The sequence below is a fragment of the Anabrus simplex genome, chromosome 6 (assembly GCF_040414725.1).
Source record: "Anabrus simplex isolate iqAnaSimp1 chromosome 6, ASM4041472v1, whole genome shotgun sequence".
In the NCBI taxonomy this organism is placed as follows: Eukaryota; Metazoa; Arthropoda; class Insecta; order Orthoptera; family Tettigoniidae; genus Anabrus; species Anabrus simplex.
Genome location: NC_090270.1, coordinates 343,321,302 through 343,337,545, shown reverse-complemented (window position 1 = coordinate 343,337,545; position 16,244 = coordinate 343,321,302). Strand labels below are relative to the sequence as shown.

General features: G+C 40.6%; 1 protein-coding gene across 1 annotated transcript in view; it reads right to left on the bottom strand.

Annotated features, from left to right (window-relative positions):
- Positions 1-16,244, bottom strand: part of Neurl4 (neuralized E3 ubiquitin protein ligase 4) — a 426,720-nt gene that overhangs the window by 30,604 nt on the left and 379,872 nt on the right. The window lies entirely within an intron of this gene.

Sequence of the window (16,244 nt, the reverse complement as noted above, 5' to 3'; positions counted from 1 at the left end):
AAACACCTTATTGGTGGAAAATTAATTACAGAAATTCCTTATTGGTCGAATTCAAAACTGGCGGAAAGAAAGGGTTAATATTGCCAACTTAAACAATAACTGAAAGAAATTTAACAAAGAACAAACTTATGAATTCAAAATTTCTCCAAAAACACAGTTCCTTCACTTCGCACTAGGGTGCATAATTGTAGTCCTTCAGTAGTGCCATCTGGAAGAGAATGTTCACACTTCTTGCTACAGAGAAAACAAAAACGAATCGAAACTGACATAGTTCAGAACACTTCAAAATTTATAGTAATGACATCTTCTGAGAAATCGTTGAATTAGTTCAGGCTTCCTCCAGTAGAGGAGTTTCAACTGGTGCAAAGTTTGAATTAGCGGCGTGGAGGTGTACCACCCGGTACAGACCTCCCCCCCCCAAAAGTCCCTCCAAGCGGTAACACAGAAGAACATAACCTTTTGTTTTAAAATAAGGTCCAAGTTATGATGTTGATATAGAAGTTAATTACAGAAGTATTTACAACCAAATTTTCTTAAATGATTGGATCCAGTTTCAAAATACTTTGTAGTAACTGTAGATGTAAAGTCTTTATGCTTGTAGAAGTTGAATTCAGAAGGAAACTTTCAGTTTTTAAAGTTGAGGAAAAATTTTCTAAGTCCACCAGATATTGCAGTTGGATTCAAAACTGTAGTAATTGTTGATATTAAATGTCCATGTAGCTGATTAAGTACATTCAATGTTGATTAAGTTTGACGGCCAGACCAGCTGCCGCTGCTTGTGTCCAGAGGAGGCCGCTCGGACCCCTCAAGTACCCTGAGATACCGCTCGCCCGCACTATGAGAGGAGTAGTGGAGTTGAAGCACGCCGGGCCCGCGGCGAACATACAGGTCGTGGGCGAGTTGCAGGTTGTGCGCCGCACCTCAGCCTTCGCTGGGAGGAGGACTCCGGCTCGCCGTACCCTGGTTGGCCTGATGGAGAGGGGCGGGCCCTTACCCCACCTCAGTGGCGGTACGGCGCCGTGCTGCTGTGGGAGCACTGAAACATTAAAGCTCGGCGGCAGAATTTTGTTGGACCAGAATGATTTTAGGGTACATTCATTGAGGTGGAACTGAGGGGCTAGCGGCGTAGAAATATTTATTTCATTTAAAAGCCACTGTGTGTTGTTGAGCAGGAGACGGGAGCGTGGTAATGGCCATGGCAAGGATAGGATGGCAGTTTAACTGGTCGGGGGAGGTTTACAAAAATGCTTACCTACAGGGAAACAGATTCCAAGGGCAGAAGGCCTTAAAAGTGAAACCCCTCAAACAAAAATATAACCTTTATATTTCTTTCAAAATTATATGAAGCAAGTTAGCACAGAAATTACACCGGTTTCACCTGTGACAGGTGAACCCTAAATATCCTCTCTGTGGCTGGATTGCTTAGCAATAAGGTAACAGGAGTAAGGAAATCGAAATAGTACACTGCCCATGAAATCTGGGGGCGAGCTTGCCCGCGGGAACAAAATTCTTGACCATCACCTGGTCGCCTACCTTCAAATTGGTGGGTCTCCGTCCACGATCATATCTTTCCCTAATTTTTTCATGAGACACTTTAAGATTGGCTTTAGCCTTCTTCCAAAGATCTTTAATGTTATCTGGATCTATTGTCTCAGGTAGAATGTCACTCAGAGACCAGAGGTTAGAGAGCGGCGTGTTGGGAACAAACTTGAACATCAACGAAGCTGGAGTAAATTTATGTGATTCATGAACAGCCGAGTTCAAAGCAAAAGCTAACCAATGCAGGGACGTGTCCCACCTAGAATGATCTTCATGATGATAGGCAATAAGTGCGGACCTCAGGTTACGATTAACCCTTTCAGCCAGAGATGGTTGAGGATAATAAGCAGAAGTTGTCACATGAGATATGGACAGATCAAAACAAAATTTACGAAATAAATTAGATGTGAAAGCCTTAGCATTGTCAGACACAATATATTGACACGGACCAAAAGAAGCAAAGACTGAATTTAGACAAGTAATGGTGGACTGAGCGGTAGCCAGCTTAGTCGGAAATAACCAGGAAAATCTTGTAAAACCATCTACAGATACTAAGATGAACTTGTTGGCATTTCCCTTTGACTGGGGGAAGGGTCCTACATAATCAATATACAGGCGTTCCATTGGGCGCGACGCTTGATGAGAAGACAAAAGGCCTACCTTGGTAGACATGGTTGGTTTACTAAGCAAACAAGATTTACAAGCCTTTACTAGTTCACGAATTTCAGCCTCCATACCTTTCAAGATGAACCTTTCACGAATCTTTTCACGAGTTTTAAAGATGCCTAGATGCCCCCCTAATGGGATCTCATGATTGTACTTAAAGATCATAGGTACAAGAACAGCTCGAACTACAACTTTCATCATCTTATCATGCCTCGAAGGGCAACATAAAACACCATTCCTCAGTACATAAGGGACGACGTGTTCCCCCAGAAGAAAGGATTTCCATTATCGGAGCCAGCGTCGGATCTTCACTTTGGTATTTCTCAATGTCCCTAAAGAGCATGGGAGCATCTGTTAAGATGGCATTAACCTCAGATAGTATGGACTCGGGAGGTGATGAACTATCGACCGGTTCATGGGTCTCGACGTCGTTGGAAAACATACGGCTGAGTCCGTTTGCAACAACATTTTCAGTACCTCTGATATGCCTAACGTCAAATTGGAATGCCAAAATTCGGATAGCCCACCGGGCTATACGACCAGTACGACGCGGCCTACCTAAGACCCAGCTTAGGGCTTGATTATCCGTCTCCAAGTCGAATTTGACATGTTCCAGATAGAGACGGAACTTTTCTAAGGCAAATAAGACTGCCAAACCTTCGAGCTCATAGATGGAATACTTGGCTTCTTGAGCCGATAGACTCCTAGATGCATAGGCGATGGGTTGCCTCCCTAGTTCAGTCTCTTGAAGAAGGACTGCAGCTACCGCCGACGACGACGCGTCGGTTTGGACGATGAATTTTTTGGAGAAAGCGGGCATAGCCAGAACAGGGGCATTACACAGAGCTAATTTAAGATCTTCAAAAGCGGCTTGTTGAGAAGGTCCCCACTCAAATTTGATGCCTTTCCTACGAAGAAGGTTCAAGGGCGCCGCTCTATTAGCGAAGTTAGGAATAAACTTCCTGAAGAAATTCACCATACCAATGAACCTGGCAATACCTTTGATGTCCTTGGGAGGTTTAAAATCACGGATGGCCTGTGTTCTAGAATGATCGACTGCAACATCATCAGGCGACACAATATGCCCTAGGAATGACATGGAGGGCTTAGCAAAGGCAACCTTGGACAACTTAACAGTTAACCCGGCCTTACGAAGGCGATTGAGAACTTCTCGCAGATCTAGATGTTCTTCGAAAGTCTCCGAAAATAGGACGACATCATCAAGATAGTGATACAAGTACTCGAATTTCATGTTGGAGAAGACCCTATCTAGCAGTCTACTGAGTACTGCTGCTCTCGTGGGGAGCCCGAAAGGCACGCGGTTGTATTCATACAAGTTCCAATCTGTGGCAAACGCTGTAAGGTGTTTAGACTCTTCAGCTAGGGGAATTTGATTATAGGCCTGATTCAAATCCAAGATGGTGAAGAATTTAGCTTTAAGAAACCATGAAAAACAAGAATGAAGGTCAGGAAGGGGCACAGATTGTAACACCACCTTCCGATTGAGAGCCCTATAGTCAATGACCGGCCTGAAGTCACCTTGGGGTTTCGGGACTAGAAAAATAGGTGAAGAATACGCTGACTTAGAGGGCCGAATAATACCATCCTTTAACATTTGATCGATGATTTCTTTCAATGCCTTCATTTTAGGTGGAGATAGCCTATATGGTGGAAAACGGACAGGAATCGAATCCGTGACCTCAATTTTGTATTCGATCAGGTCAGTAACACCAAGAGTATCAGAGAACACCTCTGGAAACGACTGACACAATTTACGAATACTATCAGCCTGCTCCTCAGGTAGATGTCTAAGGTCTAACAACATCTCATCCTGGGTAGGCGAAATAGATGAACATCATGCAGAATTACATTTCAATAAGGGGATTTTACAATTAGACGCAAATTTGAAAGTGCACGACCTACTCTGAAGATCGAGCACAAGACCAGTGTGAGAAATGAAGTCAGCTCCCAATATAATGGGGCAAGACAAGTGCTTGGCCACAAACAATTTAACTTTCCAAGTAAATTTAAAAATACGAATTTTGGCTTTTAAGGAACCTAAAATTTCTAATGGAGAAGAATTAGCCGAAACATACTGAACAGGAGATGAGCAATAGTCAGGAAGTTTACAAATAGATTTCAATTTCGAATACCATTGAGCCGAAATAATTGAACAAACACTGCCTGAATCTAAAAGAGCTGTTACAGGTTCATTATTTAACTCAATTTTGAGAAAAGGTACGGGTGCGGGGGAGTCCGCCGCAATCCTAAGACATTCTTTGGGGCATTCAAAAGATAAATTTGAAGACTGAATTTTCCCTGAATTTTCGACCTGTTTTATTGGGGCTGAGCCTCGGGAAGATGGATTAGCCGACTCAGCCGAAGCCACTAGTCACTTTTGATTGTTGTTGGAAGTTGCACCCGAAGTTGAGCAAGAGGGGGTGCTGTTGGTATTAGGGCAGTTCTTGGCAATATGGGAGAACGCGCCGCATTTAAAACAGCCTTGTGATGAACCTGCTCCACTATTTGTCCTACTCGATTTGTCAAGGGTTATGAATTTCATGTTGTTGGTCCGTACTGAACTGAGAATAATATATGAATAGTAACACAGTAAGGTTTCCACCTATTCAGTACTAATATGTATTTTTACTTTACATATTAGTACTGAATAGGTGGAAACCTTACTGTGTTACTATTCATATATTATTCTCAGTTCAGTACGGACCAACAACATGAAATTCATAACCCTTGATGATGTAGCCTACCAGGCAAAACAGAAAGCCTTTCAATATCTAGGCCTAAAATTAAAGATAGCCAAACTACGCAAAGACGTCGACTTCCTAAAACAATGTATATCACTTAACTTGACACCTAATTTTCTAAGAAGCAATAAAAAGAAACATCGGATTTCACCTCAAACCATCAAAACTCAAAACAAAACCAACAAAATATGGTTAAGAGACGAAATTAAATTCTTGCACAGAAAGAAATCTTTTTTGAATCAGAAATTATATGACGCTCACCTCGCAGCGACTAAACTACTTTCAAACGCACAATGGACACTTTTCTACCAACAAGTAGAGAACAAATTATTCCATGAACTAGCCAGAAAACAGTCAAACTTGGAGAATAAACTCAACAGGTTAAAAAACTCCCAACTACATAACCTTCAAACTAGAAACTCCAACAGAAACACGTTCGATTGTTCGCAGCTTCATCCAGCGGTCGTAAATCTATCAAACACGCCCTTAAGTGATATTGAACACTCAACTTTATCCAAAGGACCGAAACACAACTGGCCCAATTTGAACAGCCTCAACATAGCCGCTACTATGATCACAGAATCGGAGTTAGCCATTAGCAAAATGCCGGAAGATACGCAAAATGAGGTTAGAACCGATGTTAAAAGGAAACTGAACAATATCCTCTCCAACCTAACCAACCCCGCAAATAAGCTCAATAATAGAGACAAAATAGCTGAACAAAAACGCATATACGCCCTCAAAAAGAAAATCAAAGACAACGAACTCATCGTAACCAAAGCTGACAAAGGCAATGCAACAGTTATCATGGATAAAAAAGCATATATTGAAAAAACAAAAAACTTTTTCACAGACAGCTCATTTTCTATAATCAAAAAGGACCCCACCCAAAAAATTCAAAGACTACTTAAACAAACTCTTAAAAACACTTCATTTTTATTCACTGAACAGGAAAAATCCAAACTCATACATATGAACCCAGGACTCCCCACTGCTAAAGCTCTCCCCAAGATACACAAAGCTGGAGTTCCCATCCGCCCAATTATCAACTATAGACCAAGCCCCTTATACAAATTATCACAATTCATCCAACGCTTCCTAAGAAAAAATTATCAATTTTTATCCAAAAAGTCCATTAAAAACACATCAGAGCTAGTAGAAAAACTTAACAATTTCAATTTGCAACCGGATTACTCCATCCACTCTTTCGATATTGTAAACATGTACCCAAACATACAAGTATCAAAATTAATTCCAATAATTAAAAGCAATTTAAACAAAAACAGCCACTTAAGCAAACTAGAGACACAAGACTTTATCACAGTATTAAAACTAATCATCAACAACAACTTCTTCACTTTCGACAATGTTATATATCAACAAGATGGTTTGGCAATGGGGTCACCGGCCTCAGGCATCTTGGCAGAAATATACCTGGACTTCCTCGAACACACCAAAATTGACAATGAATTTGGAAACATTCTCTTTTGGGCCAGATATGTTGACGATGTCTTCGTAATCATGAATGAGCAATCAATTAATGCCTCCACCACCCTCTTAAAACTCAACACTATTGATTCTCATATCAAATTCACACTAGAATCCGAATCAAATCAAAAAATCAACTTCCTAGATTTAACTATCACTAGAAACTCAGATTCTTTCAGTTATAAAATATTCAGAAAACCTACTCAAACAGCCTCCACCATTCGCCAAGATTCAGTGCACCCCCAGTCCCACAAACGAGCCACATACAACAACCTAGTTCACCGAGCCTTCAGCATACCTATGTCCAAGAAAGATCTAAAGAACGAACTTAACACAATTCGCGGAATTGCAAAATACAACGGCTTCAGCAATCATTTTATAGAAAGGATAATCAATAAACACAAACATCGCCCTAAAACTACCCTCAAAAAAGAAGTGACTAAACCTCTAACATTTTCCACCTTCACGTTCAACAATGATATCTACAAGTTAACCAATATCTTCAAGAAACAAGGCGTTAAAATAGCCTTCAAAACCAACAATAAGAACACGAACGTCTTACACAATACTTCACACATCAACAAGACCAGCAGTTTTGTAAAATCAGGAGTTTACAGGATCAAATGCAACACCTGTCAAAAATCCTACATCGGACAAACCGGTAGAAACTTCAATACCAGATACCACGAACACACTAATGCAATAAAATACAACAGGTTTTCAGCCATCGGCCAACACATGCATGATTATAACCATAATTTCACCAATATCGAACAGGACATGGACATCCTCGAATTAGCAAACAAGGGCCCTTTACTCAACATAATGGAAAATTACCACATACACCTAGACCAATACTTCAACGCCAGTCACAATCTCAATGAAATCTCAGAGAAACCCAACATACTCTTCGATCTATTCATCACTTTCCTCAGAAACAATAATGCAGCCAACCAAAACTCAATCCTAAATCTAATCAAAGGTACTTTTCCGAGACAATTACCCTTTTTCCCGCATCCTTCAGCCCCGCCTTAAAAGCTCCCCACCCCCACCTCACCCCAAGCCACCCCCACTCTTCCTAACCCCCTCCTAACCCGCACGCGCCTGCCCTCCTCTCTGCCCACACTTCTCTCCCCGCCACCAATCGCACACCATCAGCTACACTACACACACCGCAGCGCGAGGTAAGCGTCCTTTCACTTTATGTTAACCTTTTCCTATCTCCATTTTTTGTTTTTACTGACTTTCTCCATTTAAACAGGTCCAATTTGGTTTCCGCTAAGAACTGAGAATCAATATATCCACGCGCAGTTTCCACCTTCTTCTCAACCAGAAATTCAAAAACAACATCACGTCCAACAATCAACAACGCAACTGACCAACACAGCTTTAATACACCAAATACCTAATTTCTCCGCTTAAGTGATCAGTGTCAAGCCAACTCGACATTAAAAGAGTATCACTCTTTACTCTCCAGACTTTGTACATACTTGTATATATGTTTATATGTGTTATTTTACATTGTTTCTTTAGTACGAGGACTACTGACATCCACGAGGTTATATTTTACAACTCTAAGCACCCCACTAGTACTTTGTTCCAAACTTGTTTGTATATATATTATTATTTACTACTCACCTGTACCATACTAACATTTCTCATCTCATTACCAAACTTTACTTTATAAATTATAAAATCCATACGATTATTACAGTTAAAAATAACATGTTTTTAGGAGTCGACAAAATACTTATGTATGCTTTAATATGGCTGATGATGACCCCTAGGCGGGTCGAAACTAGTTCCATGTAATTTATAACATTGTAAATACATATTAGTACTGAATAAGTGGAAACCTTACTGTGTTACTATTCATATATTACTACTCGATTTGATCAATGGACATTTATTGCGAAGATGGTCAGGCCACCCGCAAGCATAACATTTACGGGGTGTGACTGGTCGGCGAGGTGGAGGCCAAGGATTGCTAAAAGAAGGAGGGTTCTTTCGCGACACGCAAGGAATCGGCGTATCTAACTCCTTCGGCCGATACAGCCATAGCTCCTAGCTCAGCGAAAGTTTGTGGACGCGACGCAAAACACAAGTATGATCGGTAAGGTGGTGAAATACCTTCTACAATAGCCTGAACAATTTGATCTTCAGGAAAATGAAGAGCAAACACCCTGGTATAGAATTTAATGTCTTGTATGAAATCAGCAAGATTTTCATCCAGTCTCTGTACTCGATAATAGTAATTCTGAATTAGAGATGACCTCGCACGCGCAGGAATGAAATTTGCAAGAAGGTGTGCATGAAAATCTTCAATAGATGACTGTTCAGCTATTGCTCTAACAATTTTGTCCGAGAGAACACCAATTGCATAGGGATAAATTATCTGCAAGATTTGACACGGAGAAAGAGAAAAAACAAGAGCATGGTCCTGAAACTCAACTAAAAACCGTAAAAATACACTTACGTCACTGGTAGAGTTAACCGAAAACTTAGAGATACCTCTAAGCAACATTGCTAATGGATGCGGCAAACTGCTGAAACCCGGAGACGTAGTAGGAATGGGCCTAAGTGGCGGAGAAGCAGATTCGGAAGGAGCATTATTTAACACAAAGGGTGGAATGGACTTGCGACGATCTGACATATTTTCTGATGGGGCAGATGTACGTTGGGTTGTCGCCTCAGTACTACTTCCTTCCTCTTTCGAGGAATCCTCCCCACTAACAATATTTACTACCATAGGTTGGTCGACTTTAGGGATGGCAGGTCCAGATAACAACTGACTAACTTTACTAGACATTTGGGACAAGTTTTCGGCAAGGGCGCTAGCTTCCTTACCTTGAACGTCATTTAACTTCAGAGACAATAGATCACACACCCTATTATAAAAGTGGTACAACCTAGCCTGTACTCTTTTGAGTTGATTAGGAGATGGATCACTTACTTAAAAAAACTAACTACAGATGCTAGCTCAGTAGTATTGTCATTGATCGTGGAGAGAGCATCGTCAATCTCTTTTTCTCCCAAAGTCGGGATGGTAATAGGTAAATCAAGGGAATCTTTTAGCTAATTGGAGTCGACTGCAACCGTGCCTCCAGATTGAACGTTTCTGAGAGATAATTCATAAATTAATTCCTCTTTACGCAAATAAAAAGGATGAAGAACCTCGCGAGGGCCGGACAGGATGATAGAACAATTTTGAAAAAGGAAAAATTAAAAAATTCCAGCAACTGAGAAAATTGTTAGAGTTCGAAAGCAAAGCAATGTTTAGCCGTCAAAAGGGGCTAAATTGAGACCCATTCAACCACGCTCTGCTACCACTTGTTACCGAGTTTTGTGAATGTGCAGAGGTGAAAGAAGGTGCTGGGGTGAACAGGTCTCAAAATACGAAATTAAGTTAATTTAATAAGGTTATATTTTCTTTTCCAGATCAATAAATAACAATTATAACAGGTACTCAGTAGCCTAGCAACAATTCAAAAGTGTACAATTACAGTGTTACAGGATTTGGGCTCCGAGAGCCAGACACACAATTCTTGAGCTATAAGCCCAACCTTACGATATACAAGATTCAACAAAGGGGCAGAAAACTCCAATCATGCCCGGGAGCTCTTGCTCCCAATTACACAGTGAAGCCTCCTCGAGGCACGCAGAAACAAATTTTTAAGAAAGAGCGACCCGCTCTTAAGTTCAAGCCTATCAAAGGCCACACCAAACTCCACTTTCAAGTTGACCTCCAAACACAAATAACACAGGGGTAAAACTACCCAACCTACTGCCGGCCTATTCAGTGAAGAAACAGGACCATTACGTGGCCTCCAAAATATCAACTTGAGAGGAGGCGAAACTGCACTCCTAATATACTTTACTAAAACCTACTTGGCACTAGGCCGCCAATGCAAGGGCTAATCCCATACTAAAGAGGTGACTTATATAAGAAAACGATTTACATTACATTAGGAGGGAAGAAACAGTTGTGAAAATAAGTTCACCTCAAAGCAATATGAGTGGGAGCTCGAGAGGGTTAAGCACTCTCTATCCCAAATTGTAGTTTAAAAAGATAGAATAGATACCAAGTGTCTTTACATTTTAGAGGAAAGTTACATAGTCAAAGGCTTCGGACCTGCCCCGAGAGTTAAACTGCTGAGCTAGCAAGAAAAGAAGTTATTAAAAGGCCATTACCTGGTGGTTGAACTGCTGCCCGAAGAAAGAGGCGCTTCCCGCCCCCTGCTACATAATTTACACAACGATAGATGTTACTGAAGTGGCGCGGAGACCCGAAAATCAGCAGTTTATACACCCTCGTGGAAAGTTCCAGGCGTTTCATGAATGAGAACACCCGCCCACAAGCCTTTTATTGGATAATGGCAAAAACTACTACACTAAACGAAGAAGAAACACCTTATTGGTGGAAAATTAATTACAGAAATTCCTTATTGGTCGAATTCAAAACTGGCGGAAAGAAAGGGTTAATATTGCCAACTTAAACAATAACTGAAAGAAATTTAACAAAGAACAAACTTATGAATTCAAAATTTCTCCAAAAACACACTTCTTTCACTTCGCACTAGGGTGCATAATTGTAGTCCTTCAGTAGTGCCATCTGGAAGAGAATGTTCACACTTCTTGCTACAGAGAAAACAAAAACGAATCAAAACTGACATAGTTCAGAACACTTCAAAATTTATAGTAATGACATCTTCTGAGAAATCGTTGAATTAGTTCAGGCTTCCTCCAGTAGAGGAGTTTCAACTGGCACAAAGTTTGAATTAGCAGCGTGGAGGTGTACCACCCGGTACAGGTATAAGTAAAGTAGTTGGCAGGAAGAACAAGATTTTTGGTCAGGCGACTACCGAATTATCAACACAAAATCAAAGAGGGGAAATGCAGGAGATGGTTTAATAATGAATAAGAAAATAGGGCAGCGGGTAAGCCTACTACGACCAGCATAGTGAAAGAATTATTGTCGTCAAGATAGACACCAAACCAATGCCCACCACAATAGTGCAGGTCTATATGCCTACTAGTTCAGCGGATGATGAAAAAATCGAAAGAATATATGAGGAGATAGAAGATTTAATACAATATGTAAAAGGTGACGAGAATCTAATTGTGATGGGAGACTGGAATGCAGTGGTAGGCCAAGGAAGAGAAGATAGTACAGTAGGAGAATTCGGATTGGGACAAAGGAACGAAAGAGGAAGTCGGCTGGTTGAATTCTGCACTGATCATAATTTAGTCCTTGCCAATACTTGGTTCAAACACCACAAACGACGGCTGTATATGTGGACGAGACCTGGAGACACTGGAAGGTATCAAATAGACCTCATTATGATTAGGCAGAGATTCAGAAACCAGGTGTTGGATTGCAAAAATTTACCAGGAGCAGACGTGGACTCTGACCACAACTTGGTCATGAAATGCCATCTGAAGTTGAAGAAATTGAAAAAAGGAAAGAATGCAAAAAGATGGGATCTAGACAAGTTGAAAGAAAAGAGTGTGAGGGATTGTTTCAAGGAACATGTTGCACAAGGACTAAATGAAAAGGCTGAAGGAAACACTATAGAGGAAGAGTGGAGGGTCATGAAAAATGAAGTCAGTAGGGCTGCTGAAGATGTGTTAGGAAGGAAGAAAAGATCAACTAAGAATCAGTGGATAACTCAGGAGATACTAGACCTGATTGATGAACGACGAAAATACAAGAATGCTAGAAATGAAGAGGGCAGAATAGAATACAGGCGATAAAGAATCAAGTGGATAGAAAGTGCAAGGTACCTAAGGAAGAATGGCTGAAGGAGAAGTGCAAGGATGTTGAAGGCTGTATGGTCCTGGGAAAGGTAGATGCTGCATACAGGAAAATCAAGGAAACATTTGGAGGAAGGAAATCTAGGTGTTTGAATATTAAGAGCTCAGATGGAAAGCCACTTCTAGGGAAAGAAGACAAAGCAGAAAGATGGCAGGAGCATATCCAACAGTTGTATCAAGGTAAAGATGTAGATAATTTGGTTCTGGAACATGAAGAGGCTGTTGATGCTGATGAAATAGGAGACCCAATTTTGAGGTCAGAGTTTGACAGAGCTGTGAGTGACCTAAATAAGAACAAGGCACCTGGAATTGATGACATTCCCTCTGAATTACTAACTGCCTTAGGAGAAACCAGCATGGCAAGGTTATTTCCTTTAATGTGCAAGATGTATGAGACAGGAGAAGTCCCACCCGATTTTCTGCAAATGTTGTTATACCTATTCCCAAGAAAGCCGGTGCTGACAGATGTGAAAACTACTGCACCATTAGTTTAGTATCTCATGCCTGCAAAATTTTAACACGTATTATTTACAGAAGAATGGAAAAACAAGTTGAAGCTGAGTTGGGAGAAGATCAATTTGACTTCAGAAGAAATGTAGGAACACGTGAAGCAATCCTGACTTTACGTCTGATCTTAGAGGATCGAATCGAGAATGACAAGCCCACGTACATGGCATTTGTAGATCTAGAAAAGGTATTCGATAATGCTGATTGGACCAAGCTATTTATGATTCTGAAGATGATAGGGATCAGATACCGAGAACGAAGAATTATCTACAATCTGTATAAAAATCAGTCTGCAGTGATAAGAATCGAGGGCTTTGAAAAAGAAGCAGCAATCCAGAAAGGAGTGAGGCAAGGCTGCAGTCTGTCCCCTCTCCTTTTCAATGTTTACATAGAACAGGCAGTAAAGGAAATCAAAGAGAAATCTGGAAAGGTAATAAAAGTCCAAGGAGAGGAAATCAAAACCTTGAGATTTGCCGATGATATTATTTTATCTGAGACTGCAGAAGATCTCGAGAAGTTGCTGAATGGTATGGATGAAGTCTTGGGTAAGGAGTACAAGATGAAAATAAATAAGTCCAAAACAAAAGTAACGGAGTGCAGTCGAACAAAGGCAGGTGATGCAGGAAATATTAAATTAGGAGGGGAAGTCTTATAGGAAGTAGATGAATATTTTGACTTGGGTAGTAAAATAACTAACGATGGCAGAAGTAAGGAGGACATAAAATGCAGATTAGCACACGCAAGGAAGAGCTTTCTTAAGAAAAGAAATTTGCTCACTTCAAACATTGATATCGGAATTAGAAAGATGTTTTTGAAGACTTTTGTGTGGAGCATGGCATTGTATGGAAGTGAAACATGGACAATAACTAGCTCAGAAAGAAAGAGAATAGAAGCTTTTGAAATGTGGTGTTACAGAAGAATTCTGAAGGTGAGATGGGTAGATCGAATCACGAATGAAGAGATACTGAATTGAATTGGTGAGAGGATATCGATTTCACTAAATTTGATGAGAAGAAGAGATAGAATGATAGGACAAATCTTAAGACACCCAGGACTTGTTCAGTTGGTTTTTGAAGGAAGTGTAGGTGGTAAGAACGGTACGGGTAGACCAAGGTATGAATATGACAAGCAGATTAGAGCAGATGTAGGATGGAATAGTTACGTAGAAATGAAAAGGTTAGCACATGATAGGGTGGCATGGAGGGCTGCATCAAACAAGTCTATGGGCTGATGACTCAAACAACAACAAAAACAACATTTTTTTTTCCTCTCAAATTTTTCATCAGTTTGACCAACCCTCTAACCCTCATATCTGGTTCATGTTGCCGCTGACTATCTATGTATATATATTTCAATCTGAACAAATATTTTTCTTCTTTTTATCATTAATTATCTAGCCCTCAGGTCCAGGTAAAAATCCCTGACCTGGCCGGGAATCTAACCCGGGGCCTCCGGGTAAGAGGCAGGCATGCTATCACTACACCACGGGGCCGGCACAGAGGAATATTAGAGAAATTATGGATGTAGAAGTACGGAAAGGAGCCAACCTTAACGCGGACCACTTCTTAACTTACATAAAATTTAGGCCTCTTCCATTATAATACGAGAAGACAACTGGTGTGAAGGTCGCGCCTTTCTGTCTTCTAGGCCGGTCTTCACCCCGCTTTTCATCCCTCACCACAAAAGGGGTGTCCAGCCAACTGTTTTTGTGTATTGCAAAACTTTCCTAATGCCCTTTGTATTTTCTTGACATGGCATAAGCCCAAAAAGCCTATATCATGTCGACAATTGCGGGCCGTGAAAGCATCAGGTAACAAGAGAGCTGTTATTCTGAACAAAACTGAACCAGACGATCTCCACTAATGAGATGAAATACATGAGAACAGTGGGATATACTCGATGAGATCACAATAGAAATGAAATGGAATTGAAGGACTCAAAAATGAATCAGCACAACAATATATACATGGTATCAAGAAAAGTGGAAAGTCATGACTGATGAATTGATACACGAAGATTTTCAAGAGAAATTCTCAAGTCCTACCCGAAAGGAACAAGATCCATTGGTCAAATGAAATTAATCTATTTTGATAACGAAACGTTGGAGAGAGAATTTTTTATAGGATCATAACTGGAAACTAGATCTAATACGGAAACGTATTATGATGATGATGATGATGATGATACTAATAACTTTGTCTGAATCCTGTTACCAATAATTCAAGATAAAAGGAAAGTAAATTTGTGTCCTCGTCTTGAGGTGGTGTAGCTCTTTTCAGGTACACCCTAAATGGAGGTGAGCTGCATGAAACATTTTAACCATATGCCAGCCCTCCTATTATTGTTAAATCTCTGGCAATGCCAGGAATCGAACCTAGACCTTGAAGGATGACAGCTAATAGAGTTAACAGTTATGCTATAAAGGCGGACATAATTCAAGATGAAGGGAAAGTTAAGAGATAAAAATAATTACTATGGCATACAAGAGTAGGAATATAGTTTCCTCTGTGAATTAGTGGTAGTGTGTCAGCCTCTGGATGCCTAGATTATGGATTCAAATCCAGCAGAGCTAGTCCGATTTCGAAAAAAAAGAGTCCATTTGACTTCTACGATGTGGGCACGCAAAAAATCTCTGGTGACACATTTGGTGTTTACCTGACTAAATTATTTCAGTCAGAGATCCTCCCACAGAGATCTAATTTACTCTGTTATTTGGTAGAATGTCAAAACTGATGTGCAGCCAGCCTAAATGGCATCAAATTAAAATGCCTACACATGGTAGCATGGTTCCTTATTGAACTAAGTTTCTCTCCCTCTATTTCACATTTAGGCCTACTTCATTCATAAATCTATAAAAAGAGAAGCATGCTCAATGTGTGCTATATGCTCGCCTTCCTCACAAATACGGTGACCCTAGCCGTCTACGACTAAAAAGTAATTTATATCACATTAAGATGCTACACTGAGAAACAACTGAAGGTGACTAAACCAACAGCTGTGTTCGCAGACACGGGAGGGTTGGCAGTCCTGACCTCAGAACCCAAGCGATGTCCTGTGCGCCAAATAAACACTGACAGGTTTAAAGGTGATATAAAAGGCATTTACAATTTTAGAGCCAATGGCCTTAGCCGTGTTCAAACACCGGATCCCGTGAGATCTCCAAAGTTAAGCACCATTGGGCGTGGTCAAGATTTGGATGGGTTGCCACGCGCTGTTGGTGGGGGTAAGGGAATGGAGGAGCGGAAAGGAACTGGCCACCCTACCATAAGTAAACTCCGGCTCAGGCACACCTCTGCGGAGGTTCGGACCTGCCTTCCGGCAGAATACACCCTTAGGCATAGATATCAAGGATAATTTAATAAAAAACCACCTATTCAATACTTTCCACGTTTAATGTGGTTATTATCTACATGATTTTATGTAGACTTATTTAGGTCAGGTACATGTTTCACCCATTATTTTGGGCAT